Source organism: Arvicola amphibius, chromosome 14, assembly GCF_903992535.2.
Source record: "Arvicola amphibius chromosome 14, mArvAmp1.2, whole genome shotgun sequence".
NCBI lineage: Eukaryota > Metazoa > Chordata > Mammalia > Rodentia > Cricetidae > Arvicola > Arvicola amphibius.
The window spans coordinates 51,208,590-51,224,016 of record NC_052060.1 but is presented as its reverse complement, the minus strand read 5'-3'; positions in this window follow the sequence as shown (position 1 = coordinate 51,224,016).

Genomic DNA, 15,427 nt, shown 5'->3' with positions numbered 1-15,427 from the left:
ATTTAGTAGAGAGAGGAGAAGGAGTTCGGAGTCATCCTCAGTTATAGGTCAAGGACAAATGGGATACATGAGACTTTGCTTCATCAGCAACAACAGCAAAGAATCGCAAACCATGACAAGTTAGCTGCAATAAGACATGATCTGGTTTTTTTTAGAGCTGGTGGGCATAGAAAAATTCCAGCATCGATGAAGAATGGAGGCTTAAATCTCCTCGGATACGAGTCCCCAGCAGGCACAGAACAGACGTTGCTGTCTTCTGTACTTCAGTGTGCCAAGTACAGCATCATGTGACACCTAGACAGTCCCCAGTGAATGGGTGAGGAGTGGTGAGTCAGTATAATTCCTGTCCTCTCCCCCGTAGACCGTGCACCAAACAGCCAACAAGCTGTTCGTGTTTGAGTGGGCCTTGCTCTTCCTGAGACACCAAGTATAACATCAGAAACCTCCAGGCTTCTGGAGTCTGGATGAGGCAGAAGCACTGGGGCAGGGTGGGGGGGTTGTAACCATGGTTCGACATTCTGTAGAGCTGCCCTAAGCCTACTTACTTTAAGGCCTGAGCCACTGTAGCCAGACCTGCTGCCATACCAGGCTCCCTGGGGTCCTATTCCTGTTTCTCCTGCAAACTGGTGTGCAATATCAAACTCCTGAATATAAAGCCACAGTTTCAGTGGCTTGCAGGAGCTGGCTATTTACAGGACATTGCTGGCCAGTCAATAACCATTACCAGGTCTATCTTGCACATAACTTTGGGCTTGTGTGTATCTTGTTCCCGTAGCACAAGGCACACCCTGATATTGAGTTTCCCCACAGTGGAGCTTTGTGCTGGGTCAGTGGCTTGCGAAGTTTTGGCCACCACCAGCCTACCTCCCTTGAGAGCCCTGGTTTGCTCAGGCCCCAGTTAACCAAACCCCTTGCCCCAGGTGCCCTGGCTTCTCCACCGTGAAAAGGAGCAAATAGAAACCACACTTTGCATTGTTTCAGCTCCTTCAGAACAAAGTCATATCTCTGACATGAGTTTCGCTCCAACTCGCGGTAAATGGGCCACAGTGACAGCGTGGGCACCAACACTGCCCAGTTAGGAGTCTAACTGAACGTGCTACAGTGAGCAGAGAGAGCAGAGGAAGAGGCCTCCGTAGTAGACCATGCGGTCTGAGCACAGAGGCACTTGGGGTTCAGAACCACCTCTTTAAGAAATAAGGAGATGAGCCATGCATGGTGGCACACACCTTTAATCCTGGCACTTAGGAGACAGAGGCAGATAGATCTCTGAGTTTGAGATCAGCCTGGTCTGGAGAGCAAGTTCCAGGGCAGCCAGGGTTACACAGAGAAACCCTGTCTTGAAAAACAAAACACACACAGAGGGGTGGGGGATAAGACTTTGGGGCACTTACCACCAGCTACACACTTCCTGTGCTATAGGTTTTGATGTTGATGTCTCCATGAGACTTTCTGCTTCTGGTCCAGGGTACTGGGGGGGTTTCTATTTGGGGGTAAAGTCTAAAAGCTGAGTCTTGGAAGAAAAATCAAAGGAGGGAAGCTCACTGGATTGTGGGACTGTATGTGAGAAGACATAGATGTGAAAAACAGAGCCCCTAGGGAACAAGGAGATGTCAGTGACCCAGGCCCCTAGTGCCCCTTGACTTACACCCCAAGTCAGTAGTGGAGAGGTAAAATGCTTCTCTCACCTGGGTCATCCTTGCGACGTTTGTCTCCAGAACATCCTCATTTTGACCTCTGAGAATTGCTCCGCGCGAACTTGTGAGCCCGTGCTTTCCTCTCTAGGCCTGGGGCTGTTGGTGAAGCTGTACTAAGGCCCTAGTAGGAAATCGGGCCCAAAGTTCTGGAAAGACCCTCCCCGCCACTTTGTGGGCTGGTGAGAGGCCAAGAAGAATGCCAGTCAGGAGCGCAGGGCTCCAGAGCAGAGCTGCATTGATCAACAGAAATGTCAGGTGACCACCTTGTAGTGAGTCTTCTTTAATTCCTCCCACGTGGTCCTGCTTCTGAGCCCTGCCTGCTCACACTAACTGGGGATGAGCCTCTGTGCTGACCTCAGGAGCATGAGGAAGAGTCCCCAGAAAGCTGAAGCTATCACAGACTCCCACAAACTGGTAAGAGGCACGAAATAGTAGACAGAGGTACGTGTGGTCCTCACCCACTCATCTCCAAGCTCAGGTTCCTGAGTTAAGTTCTGGGGATAGAGCTGAACACTGCCATCAGCCTTGGAGAAGTCTAATCGGTCATACTTCTAAGACTACTTAGTCTTGACAAAGCCCAGGAAATGGGTGCTAGGAAGATGGCGTTTGCAGTACAAGCATGGGGATGAGACTTTGACCTCCTGTGACTCCATACCGAGCTAGGTATGATGGCCCACACTTGGAATCTCAGTGCTGGGGAAAAAGAAGTAGGCATCCTTGGGCCTGGTGTCCAGCCTGGCCTACTTAGTGAATTCCAGGCCCGTTATAGATCCTGTCTCAAAAAGGAAGCGATCAGTGTCTGGTGAAGGACTCCTGAGGTTGTCCTCTGGCACGCACGCGCGCGCGCGCGCACACACACACACACACACACACACACACCACACACACACACACACACACACACACACACTAACTCCAGGAGAACTCTGAATGAATCATGTGACCCTATGCTTGGGAAAGAGAATCCCTTGGCTCCACTGACTGTAGGATCCCTTTTCCACGCAAGAGGATGCCCAGTTCCTTGGCTTTCACAGAGTCAAACGCACTCTTTCTGCTGGGCTGTTCATAAGTGTTCAGAATCCGATTAAGTGGAGAGCTGTCTTCCTTGACTTACAGTGACTGGTCACGGTTCTCCTCCGGGCAGTCCAGGGGATGAACCTAATCTCTGGGCTGTCATATTGACAGCCTGCCCGCCATGTGCTCCATCCCATGTCACTGCTCCCTTCTTCTGTTCTTCCTCCTGGGGTAAACACGATGTCTACAATTATCCTTCCCACCGTCTGCTCTTCGGGTCTGGTTTCTCAGCCTGCTTGCTTTCAGATTCACCTTCCTCTATTTATCAGAGTCACTCTGCAAACTGGAGAGTTAGGTGAAGCCTGCTGACTTTCTCTGCCAGCTGCAGCAAGTCCCTCAGCACCCTCAAGGCTCCCGAAGTATCACTGTGTATACATCTTTCCTCCAAGCTGAACCCCAAGCACTTCCTCTCTTGGTTCCCACATGCCCTAATATAAAAACGCAGGCCACAGTTCCAGAATTCAGATACCCATGCAACAGGAGAACCAGCCTTCACTATCTGAGTATCCACAGCCTCTAGCCCTGAACCTGGTAACCTGCAGATGCTCAGTTACTGCCCTGTCAATCAACAAGTTTATTTGTTAAAAGGAAAGTAGACCAAGTGTGGCTTTAATTTCTTCACAGAGCGCCAGGCTAGCAGCTAACTGCTCCATGGTTTCTACTGTGGTCTTCTATTAGGAGACTATTGCTTTCTAGTAGCAGTGTTGACTTTTTAATGTAAATTTAGGATCTGGCATTTGCTTAGCAGACTCTTCTATAGTAGGACTTGCCTTTGGGCTGCCAGCTCACAAAAACAATATGGAGGTTTATTAGGAAAGCTCAGCCTGTAGCTTAGGCTTGCCCCACTAGCTCTTAGAGCTTAACTTAACCCATCTCTATCATCTACATTTTGCCTTGTGACTTTTTATCTCTCTTCCCCCTTGCACCTCCTGTTTCCTCTCCATGTCCTCTGGTGTCTAGATCCATCACCTTTCTCTCTGCCCACAAGTCCCACCTAACCTCTTCCTGCCTAGCTATTGGCCATTCAGTTCTTTATTAAACCAATCAGATGGCGCCTTGGCAAAGACACATCTTCACAGTGCACAAAAAGATGATTCCACAACACTCTCCCAAAATTCTGTGGTTTCAAATGACTGATTGCCTTTGGTCATAATTGCCTTACTGATGAGGTTCAGCTGTGAGGTAGTTCCTTTTAGCTCCAGGCTGGCTTTGGCTAGAACACCCCGATGTCCTCTGCTTTATCTTCTGTGGGCTTTCTTCTTATAGATTCTCATCATGGCATGCTGTATTTGGCCTAAACTGCTTTCTGTCTGTTTGCTTGCAGACAGGATCTCAACATGCAACCATGGCTGACCTGGAACTTGCTAATATATACCAGGCTGGCCTTGCACTCACAGAGATCTGCTTGTCCCTGCCTCTGACAAAGGGGCTGGGACTAAAGGTGAGCATCACCATGCTTAGCCTAAGCTTCTTTCCAGCAGAGAACTGGTTTCTAAGAGGGAGCACAGGGCTCAGGACAAGAGCCCCACTAGGAGCTGATTGCCTCACACTCATTAGTGCTTCAAGAGGCAAAACAAGTCAAAGGAGGAGGGAGACGTGGGAGGGGACACCCCAAGGTCACCAGGTGAGGTGGTTCATAGGGGCCAAGAAGGTTCTCATCTTTATCTGCTTGTTTATTGATTGATTAATTGATTGGCACTGGGGATAAAACCTAGGGCCTCCCACATGCTGGATAAGAACTCCACCGACCAAGCTGCATACCTAATCTTAAAACTTTTTCTATCTTTTAATTTTAAATATGTATTTATTTTTGTTTTTGAGAGAGAGAGAGAGAGAGAGAGAGAGAGAGAGGTGCATGTGGGTACAGATACCTACAGAGGCCAGAGGAGGCAGATCTTCTGGAGCTGGAGTTACAGTGAGCTGTGCAATCACTAAGCACCAAACTCCAGTCCTCTGGAAGAGCAGGATGGGTCCTAAACCCTGAACAGCCTCTCCAGCTCCTACTTCTCATTTCTAGACTGAGCTTCACTACATTGCCCAGGATGACTTGGGATTCGCTGTAGCCTAAACAAGCCATGAACTGGCAATCTTCCTGCCTTGGCCTCCGCAGTAGCTAGGATAACGGGCTTAGTCTTATTACATTTATACATTTATACTGTTGGCTTAGTCTTATTACATTTCATTGTTATGTTTTTCAGAGAAAAAAATAGGTCTTCATAAAATTCAAAGTTTTCTGGATATGGGCAACCTCAGTGATGACCATGGTGGCCGTGGTGATGGTGGTGGTGATGGTGTCACAACAAAAACATTTACCACCTCCTTGCTTCAGATTGTTGTTTCCATGCCTATGATCCATATAGACCCCATACAGACATATATTTCCAGCTTACACACAGGGAAAGTGAGGTTCTTAGAACCCCAGCTTCTCAAAGCCTCACGGTTAGCTAAAAGCAAACAGTCAACATTCACTTCCACCTCCAAAGCATCCCTGCTGTCTTTCAGCATCTGCACTTTTATTCCAAACACATAATAACTCTCCTTGCAAAAGTATTGGAAGAATTCTAACAGGGACTAGAGGAGCCAGAGATAACTTTTTATTCTCCGGAAATTCTTCAAATGTTTAAATCTCATTTTGTCCTGGGGCATTTTGGGTTCTTCCACTTTATGTAGCTGGCTCCCCTGAATAACGAAGGCACCCTAAGTGTCGATCACACAGTAGGACTGGGATGTTCAGATATCTGAGAGTAGGTCTGGTAAGACTGTATACACACAGCTACAGGGCAGGTTTCCCATTTCAAAAGGGAGTCTGAACTTGAAGCCAGTCTTAACTCCATCTACAGTGTCTGGGACACCAGGGTAATTGGACTCCAAGCCGAGAGCTCTGCCTCTTTCTTTATCTACCCTGGTAAATTATTAAAGGACTCTTCTGCCCAGGGGAGATCATTAGCTTGCGGGAGGCTCAGAAAGCATCTGGCAGATGTGACGCGGGGAACCAGGGCAGCTCTGGTTTACGTAGAAGGACCCAGTTTCTTCTTCGGGCAGAAACAGGGAAAGGTCACCACCAGGTGTGAATAGGGTGGGGATGATGGGCTGTGTGTGTGCAAGAAGAGGTGGGCAAAGAGTGCAAAGAGAGTTCTGATCCAGTAGGGAACGCCAATCCCACGTCCCCAGTGGATCGTAGGGCATGCGCACTTGCACCAACCCACACTCTTTCCTTCCGCTCTGAGTGTGATACGCCTGGTTGGTAGCGGCTACCTGGGGGCAATGGAGACTGGAGCAAGTTTCACTGGTCACTGGGCAATGTGTGTGCTGATGACATCGGGCAGGACCTTAGACATGAGCAGGAATTATAGACCGGGGACTCAGCCTTGTCTCCAGCCCAGCCTCTTCCTGGCCTAGGTAACATGGAAAAGGAAGTGGCTTGACAGGGGAGCACTAGATGAGATATGACTCCACACCCCCTTCCACCTTTCCTTCAGGACAAGTGCTCTGTCGGGCAGACCACTGTGAGCACCCCCAGGAGGAGCCAGGAGACTGAAGGGCCTGGATCTTAGCCACTAGGCCAGTAATCCACAGAGGAGTTAGCTTCACCTCACCCTCCCTTCACGCCGCTCCTAGCCGTGCCGCCGTTGGTGGTCTCTCAGTTTGTTCATCCAGAAGATGGGTCCAAGCACAACCTCTCTCTCTCTGTGTGTCTTCGCTCACAGAGCTTGAAAGAACTTCTGAGGTATTGTGCAGTTGGTCTTTGGAGAGACTTGTTTTCCCATAACTTGTGGGGAAGTCTGCCCTGGGAGCCTCTCAGTTACTCTGTCCCCAGAATACTCTCTCTCTTTTTCCCCCTCCCCCTTCTCGACAGTTGCTGACTAACCCTTTGAGGCTTGTTGTACCTCCCATCAGGGTGAAAGTGGGTGAGGGAAAGAATGAGGCAAGATACAGAGAAAGATTTTTCTGTGGAATTTCAATCCACTAACAGACGTGAACCCACGCCTCCGAGAATAGTGCTAGGGTTGATGGTTCTTGTACTTCGGGAGAGGTGGCAACTAGATTCTAACTCTAGAGCCGGAGGTGTGGGAGGTCTCACAGTCAGAGATGGGTCTGGTATCTTCATCTCTGGCACTAGGCTATTCCTCCATGATGGCGCTGTTGCCAGTCTCAGAGAGTTAGAGTGTGCAAAATGAGGTTCGTTGCAATCAAGGGTTTCCCAGGCCTAGCATTTGGCAATGGGAGGCATGGCCAGAACCCTTTGAAACCTAGAGTTCAGGGACCCTGCTTCCTTCTGGAGAAGCCAGAGGGGGCTATATATCTCCAGAGACTTAAAGGACAAGCTGAGCATGGCTGGCCCAAGGAAAGGCATTTCAGGTGTGTGTGTGTGTGTGTGTGTGTGTGTGTGTGTGTTGGGGGGAGGCAGCTTAACAGAATCGAGGAGGTCCTCTGGGAACCTAGGAGACCTAACCAGGTAGAGTCCCTAGGAGCGCAGAGTTCTGCAATGAAGATCAGGAGGAAGTACCAGCCAGGTAGCTCCTCCGGGTCAGCCTTCCTCGTGGGAGGCCTCTCAAGGACATTCTGCCTCAGGTTCTTATTGTCTGAGGTCATGGAACCTCCTGAAGGTATGTCAGGAATGTGGATGTCTGACTCACTCTTCCTTGAGAGTTCACAGTCTGAAGTTCATAAAACCCTGCTTTCCCCTTTACTCATTCTTCAAACATCGCCCACAAGCTTCACAGCAAAAGTCTGCAGGAAGACTAAGGGGACAGGAAAGCACTGGAGGAAGCAGAGAGATCCTGTCGTCAAGCACCAGCCCCTAGCAGGCAGGCCGTGACAGCAGCAGCTACACTCAGAGCTGTCCTCCCACAGGGAAGCAGGGCTGGAGAAGCCAGGCACCCTCTCCCTCCATGTCCTCATCCACACTCAAGGACAGCAACATCCATCCCAGATGCCTATGCACGGCACTCAATGAGTAAATCTGTAGAAAGGAGTGAGGGTGTCATCTGACTGATGCTCAGAAAATGTTTGAGTATCAATTAACACGCCTCTCACAGCTGACAAATGAGTCTTCTAAACATGAGGTAGGAGAGAGGAAGCCTTCCTGGAAAGGGATTCTGTGGGATGAAGTGGATTAGAAATCATCTCTTGCCTGGTATACAGCTCTGGGCGAGAGGACTCAAGACTCCCCACTCTCGGGAGGGCGGAGCCAAGGCTGGGAAGAGGATGAACGTGAGGGCCACATATGGTCTGAGACCAAAGACGAGGTTCCCAGTGGCAATGGTCATAGTGGCCAGAAATGCATAGAGACACGTCATTCGGGTGGGACACACAAGAAGCTATGAACTGTGTGGGCCCCTCATTTATCTTGCTGATGAGCCGGCTTAGAACAGATGAGATGCTGTTTTCCTCCATTCTGACCCCAATCCCTGGAGGGCTGGTATGGCGATTTCTAGACATGCCCCTACAAGGTGAGCACAAAGCACACATGTGCTATACCTTCCTGGGAGCTAGTGTTGCGATTTGTCCATTGTCAGGGGTTGCAGATATAGCTCAGTCGATAGAGTGCTTGACCAGAATACATGAAACCCTGACTGGTGTAATCCTCAGTGCCAAGCACTGTGGTGGCACAGGCCTATAATCCTAGCTCTCAGGTGGTAGAGACAGATGATCAAAAGTTCAAGGTCATCCTCAGCTGCATAGTGATTCCGAGGCCACCCTGGGCTACATGGAACCTTCTCTAAAAAAGAAAGAAAGAAAGAAAAAGGAAATATCACTTATTGACTCTGCTCTAAAGAAGTCAATGACTGTTGCAATCCACTGAGATACAAGACTAGCTAGCTCTCTGTCTTTCGGAGCATCCTACAAGATATGTTTTACTCCTCCTTGAATGGAAAGCCCAGCAGAGCTACTGCGGTGTAGAGTGCACACGCTCCAAGCCCTGAGGTGTGTTCCGTGAGCACCACACTTGATGTCTTCCTCCGATGTCTGTAGGTCCCTACCACAAGCCATCCTCCTTCACCTGGAGAGGTCGAAGGTCTGACTGTGTTTGTTACATGTGGCCAAACTGTATGAATCTCACTTGAATTTGAAAGATCTCTTCCTTTTTTTTTTTTTTCCTTTTTTGAGACAGGGTTTTTCTGTGTAACCCTGGCTGTCCTGGAACTCGCTCTATAGACCAGGCTGACCTCGAACTCAGAGATTCACCTGCCTCTGCCTCCCAAGTGCTGAGACTAAAGGCTTGTGCCACCACGTCCAAGGGAAGGTCTTTTAAATGGAAAATACTTCCAATAAAAGAGAGTGGTCAGGGCTTCATTGACGAGATGCAGAAGAAACCGGCTTAGAGGAAACAGGGGGCACATAGACAGAAGAAAGAGGCGGCTCTCCCTTCAGACCAATGGGATCGTTTCCTTATTCTCTGATCTTTTCACTTCGTGAAAAGTAGCCAGAGGTGAGGCGTGGTGATACTTGAAATGCAGCATTATTAGATTCCTTACTATTAATCATTAAAATCCCTCTTTTCTATTAACTAGCCTTTCCCCCCTAACAATAAATACAGACTCATGGTAAGTAATTCAAACAGGAGAGAAGGAAACAGGGTGAAAAGTAAAATTCCTGGGCCAGCTAGGTGGATTAGTGAGTTAAGGTGCTTGCCACCAAGACTGGTGACCTGAGTTTGACCCCTGGCATCCACACGATGAAAAGAGAACTGATTTTTGTAAGTTATCTTGTATAGCATGCAAGTGCCTATACACACCACACACACACACACACCACACACACACGCGCACACACACGCAGACACTAAATACATAAACAGATACAATGTAATAAAAGTTAAAAAGAAATTCTCCCCTCCGTGTTCCTAGCTCCTTACCTGGGCACCATCCCTAATAAAACCAAGGCAGTTTCTTGCCTGTTTTTCTAGAATTGTCTGTGTGTGTCTCTCACCCTTCCTTGCTGCTTCCCTGACAGGGAATTCTTGTGTTTTGCATGGCAGACTCTCCCTGTGTTCTGTTACATCTTGCTCAGAATTAGCGCCTCCTCACAGAGTTTCCTCTATTTGAACATCCCATCAAGAGCATGGTCCATCCTTAGCTCCAGACTACTGGCTACCCAGTCCTCAGCACATGGCCTGGAATATAGAAGCCATCTGCTACATACATGATGGATATGTGTGTGAGTCAGAATTCTGAGGGCAAGTACACACTCACAGACAGATTCCACAAAATATAGATGGGAATTTCCGACAATTTGCTTTTCTACTTCATAAAAGATAATGATAGTATTCTTTGAGCACTTTCTGAGCCAAGGGCTATCTAAGCATATCACATTTATACTTTCATTTAGTTTTAAAACAACCCCATAATGCTAGTGTACATCCAAGATGATGAAATCAGAAAATGGAGGTATAAAGATACTAAACCACTTCCTTGGGTCACCCACTTACAAATGGTGGGTTGTACATATATGCATATGTACGGATATATTTGTAAATTTATATCACTTACTGTGGTGGTTTGGACAAGAATGGGCCCCATAGCCTCACATATTAGAATGATCATCAGGGGGTAACAGTACTTAGGAGGGATTGAGAGGCGTGGCCTTGTTAGAGTAGGCGTGGTCCTGTAGAGTATGTATGGCCTTGTTGGAGGAGGTACATCACTGAGGGTGGGCTTTGAGGTTTCAAAAAGCCCATTCTAAACCAGACTCTCTCTTCCTGCTGCCTGCAGATCCATATGTAGAACTCTTAGCTCCTTCTCCAGCACCAGCTGCCTGCATGCTGTCATGTTGATGGTACCACCATGATGACAATAGACTAAACCTCTGAGCTGTAAGCCAGCCCCAATTCAGTGCTTTCCTTTATAAGAGTGGTCGTGGTCACGGCATCTCTTCACAGCAATAGAACACTCACTAAAACAATCTGGCTAGCATCTGCAATTTTAAAAATTGTGTAGAAATACGTGAAACAAAATTGACTCCTCCCGCCACATGTGGTCATACAGTCTGGTGGCATCTCACGCACCTGTGGCATTGTGGAGTGCCACCGCCATCCTCTTCAGAACGTCTTTACCATCTCGAAGTACGTACCATACCCACTAATGAGCACACTCCGGTTCCCGTCACCCAGCAACCACCATGCTCCTCTCCAGTTCTAGAAGTTCCCTCAGTCCAGGTCTCTCAGCATTTATCCTTGGTGAGTGGTTTATTGCACTTAATCCAATCTATCCCTTTAAAAATGATTTATTTTTATTGTATGTGTCTGAGTGTTTTGTGTAGATGTATATATGTGTGTGTGTGTGTGTGTGTGTGTGTGTGTGTGTGTCCCTGATATTTTTAGTGGCCAGAAGAGAGCACTGGACCTTCTGGGGTTACAGGGTTGTTATGAGCATCCTGACATGGGTGCTGAGGACCAAACCCTGGTCGTCTGTGAGAAGAACACATGCTCTTAGCTCTGGCACCATCTCTTCAGGCCTCTCATATATTCTAAGTTCATTAAGACCGAGGAAAGGGCATTAAATAGGGTCTCACCATGTAATCCACTCCAGCCTCAAACTCTTGATTCGTCTGTCTCTGTGTGTGAGAGTATGTGTTCATGTGTGGACATGGATGTGTGTGTGTGTGTGTGTGTGTGTGTGTGTGTTTGCATGGAGATCAGAGGTCTACCTCCATTGTCATTCCTTGGGGGTCATCCACTATTTATTTGCTTGTTTTTTGAGGCAGGGTGTCTCCCTAGCTTGTAACTCACTGATTCAGCTAGTCTGGCTGCCAGTGAGACCCAGATTCTGCCTCTCCAGCCCTTCTTATTAGTACCTTGTTGGGCCAGCAAGGGCCTACTGGGAGTGGCCCCTCCTCGCTGACTTGAGGTCTTAGATGTCCTACCCACAGGCCCTCAGTCTCGCTCTCAACCTTGAGTTTCTTTACACAGATTTCTAAACACCTTAAAGAGTGTACGTGTGGTCAGAGCTCACCTCCAGATGCCTCCAACGATGAAATAAATCCAGGAGTCTCAGGCTGAGATTTGTGTAGGAAGGTATGTCACAGTGAGGAGGGACTGAGTGGCAGCCTTCCTGACCCGCCTCTGTCCACTGACGGATCGTAAGGTAAACTCTGTAATAAGACCTCACCTGATTTGCTTAGAGCTTGAGAGGAAACACGAGGAGGCATTCCCTATCCTTACAAACACTACTGTTCAAATAGAGTCCAGATGACTTCTGAGGGAAACCGCGAAGCAGCATTAAGTAAGCAGTGGCTGCAGAGGGCCTTAGAAGAACCGAGGCCAAGCACTCCATGTGCGGGTTCCATGAGGTCCGGGACACAGTGAGAAGAGCAGTTTGGGAAAGGAGCTGAACGGTACAGGGAGGGAACAGGTACCAGTGGGGCCAAGTCTATGTTATAAATATATAAAACTGTGCATTTAGCATTTGTGTTTACATATTCCCACGGTTCAGATCACACACCTTGACCACTTTGCCAAGAAGAAAACCCTTGTCATAGTCACAGAATGATGACACATTATGTAGCTGGCAGCTCAAAAATAAAATTGCCTAGGTTCCTGCCACTCAGCCTTTTCACTGTTTGTCAATTTTTAAATTGTTTGTATTAGATTTTACTTACTTATTTGCATACACACATACACGTGTGGTGTGTGTGTGTGTGTGTGTGTGTGTGTGTTTATGCCTTGGTGCACTTGTAGCAATCAGAGGACAACTTTCCAGAGTTGGCTCTCCTTCAATCATGTGGACTCTAGGAATGAACTCCGATCATGCTTGGTGGCAGACACCTTTATCTGCTGGGCCATTTCTCAGGCCCTATCAATTTTTATTATTTATTTATTTATTTATTTTGGTTTTTCGAGACAGGGTTTCTCTGTAGCTTTGGAACCTGTCCTGGAACTAGCTCTTGTAGACCAGGCTGGCCTCGAACTCACAGAGATCTACCTGCCTCTGTCTCCCTAGTGCTGGGATTAAAGGCGTGCACTGCCACTGCCCAACAAGCCCTATCAGTGACTCAGATCATATATTAAAGGCAGTGAAAAAAAAAGCAGAGGGCAGTAGCAAAATGCATCAGTCAGTGCATCAGTCAGTGCTATACACAGCTGTGCATGGTGAGGATCAACCTGCCTGACTCTGAAGTCTCGGGGATGGCATAAGGAAGTCAGGCCCACAGGAGAAGCAGGGACTGATGACTTATCAGACACTTCCTCCTGAGGTCCCTTCATGGGACCAAAAGAAACCAGAATACTGGTGCAAGCAAGTATGTACGGTTCCTCATGTTTCATATGTAAGTTAAAACCATCAAGAAAGACTTCTTATCTTTTATTCAAGACTGATTAGTGAATGCCAGACTGTCAATGTCAGGTCTAGAACAACCTCAGAAGACATCTGGTCCAGATCAGAAGAATGCAGTCCTGGATAGAGCCACTCACTCAATCAACACAAACTCCCAGAAGGTTTTGTAACATCTAGTGATGCACTAGATGGGCAGATGGCATCCCAGCAGGTTTGCAAATCCTTTAAACGATGCAAACTATACACAGTACACGCAGAGTACTTCCCTGCCAGATTTTAATCTGGTTAATGAACTAGAAAACGCAGATTTAACTGCGTAGGATGATATACACCCCAGCACTTGGGAGACAGAACTTGAAGAATCAAAGAGTTCAGGCCTATCACATGGGGCTAAACAGTGAGCTTGTGGGCAGCTGGGGTTATGTGAAGCCTTGGGATGAAAGGAAAGAAAGAAAGAAAGAAAGGAAGGAAGGAAGGAAGGGAGAAGGAAAGAAAGAAAGAAAGACAGGAAGGAAGGAAGGAAGGAAGGAAGGAAGGAAGGAAGGAAGGAAGAGAGGGGGGAGGGAAGGGAGGGAAGGCAAGTATAGAGGGAGGGAGATCAAGATTTAACAGTATTATAACTATACTAATTATGTGGTTGCCCAAAAGTGCTCCTTCAGGGTGGGTGACAGACATGAAGACCTTGGGGATGAATCTCTGTCCTCCCCGTGTACTGGGCCCAGGAGGACACTGCTTCTGGCAAAGTGCTAGAGTGAAAAGATTGCAGACCCAGATACAGAAAGCCCACAGTACACCAGTCTGCCATGCACCCTCACCTTGGTATCCACTGTTCCAAGAAGACAGCTCCAGTTCCCTTGGTGGTCAGTCGTCGGGGCTCTTCTGTGGTCATCTGATTCTAGCAGGCCACAGTATGGCCATCCCTAAGTGTTTGACCTCCCCCAGAGTGTCCCGTGCATAGTCTGGAAAGGCTGAACAAAGTCATCCTAATCCTTGCAGCCGAGCTGGAGGTGTTACCCGCCACTCCAGAACAGTGCTGACCACCACCGACTGAGTCCTCCCTGTGTCATTCTGCTTCTCTTCCAACAGTGGGGATGTGCAGAGCGGGTCCTTGATTCCTGTTCCAGATAGGAGGAAAGCAAAGTGTAGCACGAATTCTAGTTGGTCTTGAATAATAAAAACCCGGAGTCAGATATTAGGGGGTAAATGCTGAAAGATCAGAGAAGCAGAGCAGCCAGCCACTAGTTGTTACCTCTACAAAATCCTCAGACTGAGTAGGTATCCTGTCTCTACAAGTCCTCAGACTGAATGCCCTGAGCTCTCTCCTCCTTCCTTATATTCCTCTCTCAGTCCAGCCATATCCCTTCCTATCTCCACCTCCCAGGGCTGGGATTGAAGGCATGTGACTCCCATGTACTGGGATTAAAGGTGTGAGCCACCACGACGTGACTCTGTTTCTCTTCTAGACTGGATCAATCTCATGCAGCCCAGGGTGGGGCCTTGAATGCACAGAGATTTGCCTGCCTCTGCCTCCCAAGTGCTTGGATTAAAGGTGTGAGCTACCACCTTCAAAAACAAAACAAAACAACAGCCAGCCTGGTCTGGTCTACAGAGCGAGTTCCAGGACAGCCAGAGATACACAGAGAAACCCTGTCTCGAAAAACAAAAAACAAACAAACAAAGTGTGTACCTCCACTTCCTGGCCTCTTTGGCTAACTAGTGTGGCTAGCTCTGCATTCTGATCCCAGGCAAGCTTTATTTATTAAAGCACAAACACAGATCACCACAGCAAAGGTCACCCATAGCCCAGCTACTTGCCAGAGGTGACACAGCAAGTAAGGGACAGAATTGAGCTGAAGCCACTTCTAGTCGACTCCTCGGGAGGGCTAGGCTGAGTGGCATCCTTACACCACGTTCTCCAGTTTAAGTCATTATCAGGAAATAGGAATATTCTTTATTCAGAAGCCAGGTTTCTGAAAGGTCGCATTTGCTTTGCCATGCATACATACGACTTCTTGCCCTTTCTATGCATATTTCCTCCAAACAAAACCACATGCATTGCCATGGCAACACTGCAACACACACACACATGTTAGAGAATTGCAAAGACCTGTGGGAATTTTCTTGTTGTTGTTTTAAACAAAAAGACACTCCATCTGTGTGCATCTGAACAGAATCCCATGGCAACGGTGCAGACAGACATATGCTTTGGGTACCCCCTCACACATCCCCAGTTTATTCCTCTTCCCAAATCAATAGTTTTAGATCTTCAGAAACTTGGCTGCAACAAGTCAGCAGGGCCCCCGTTTGGAGCCTGGTGAGCCACCACACTGACCCAGACCCCCAGTGAGATAATGGCCAATGCCCAGAGTGCCAGCCCTGGCTCTG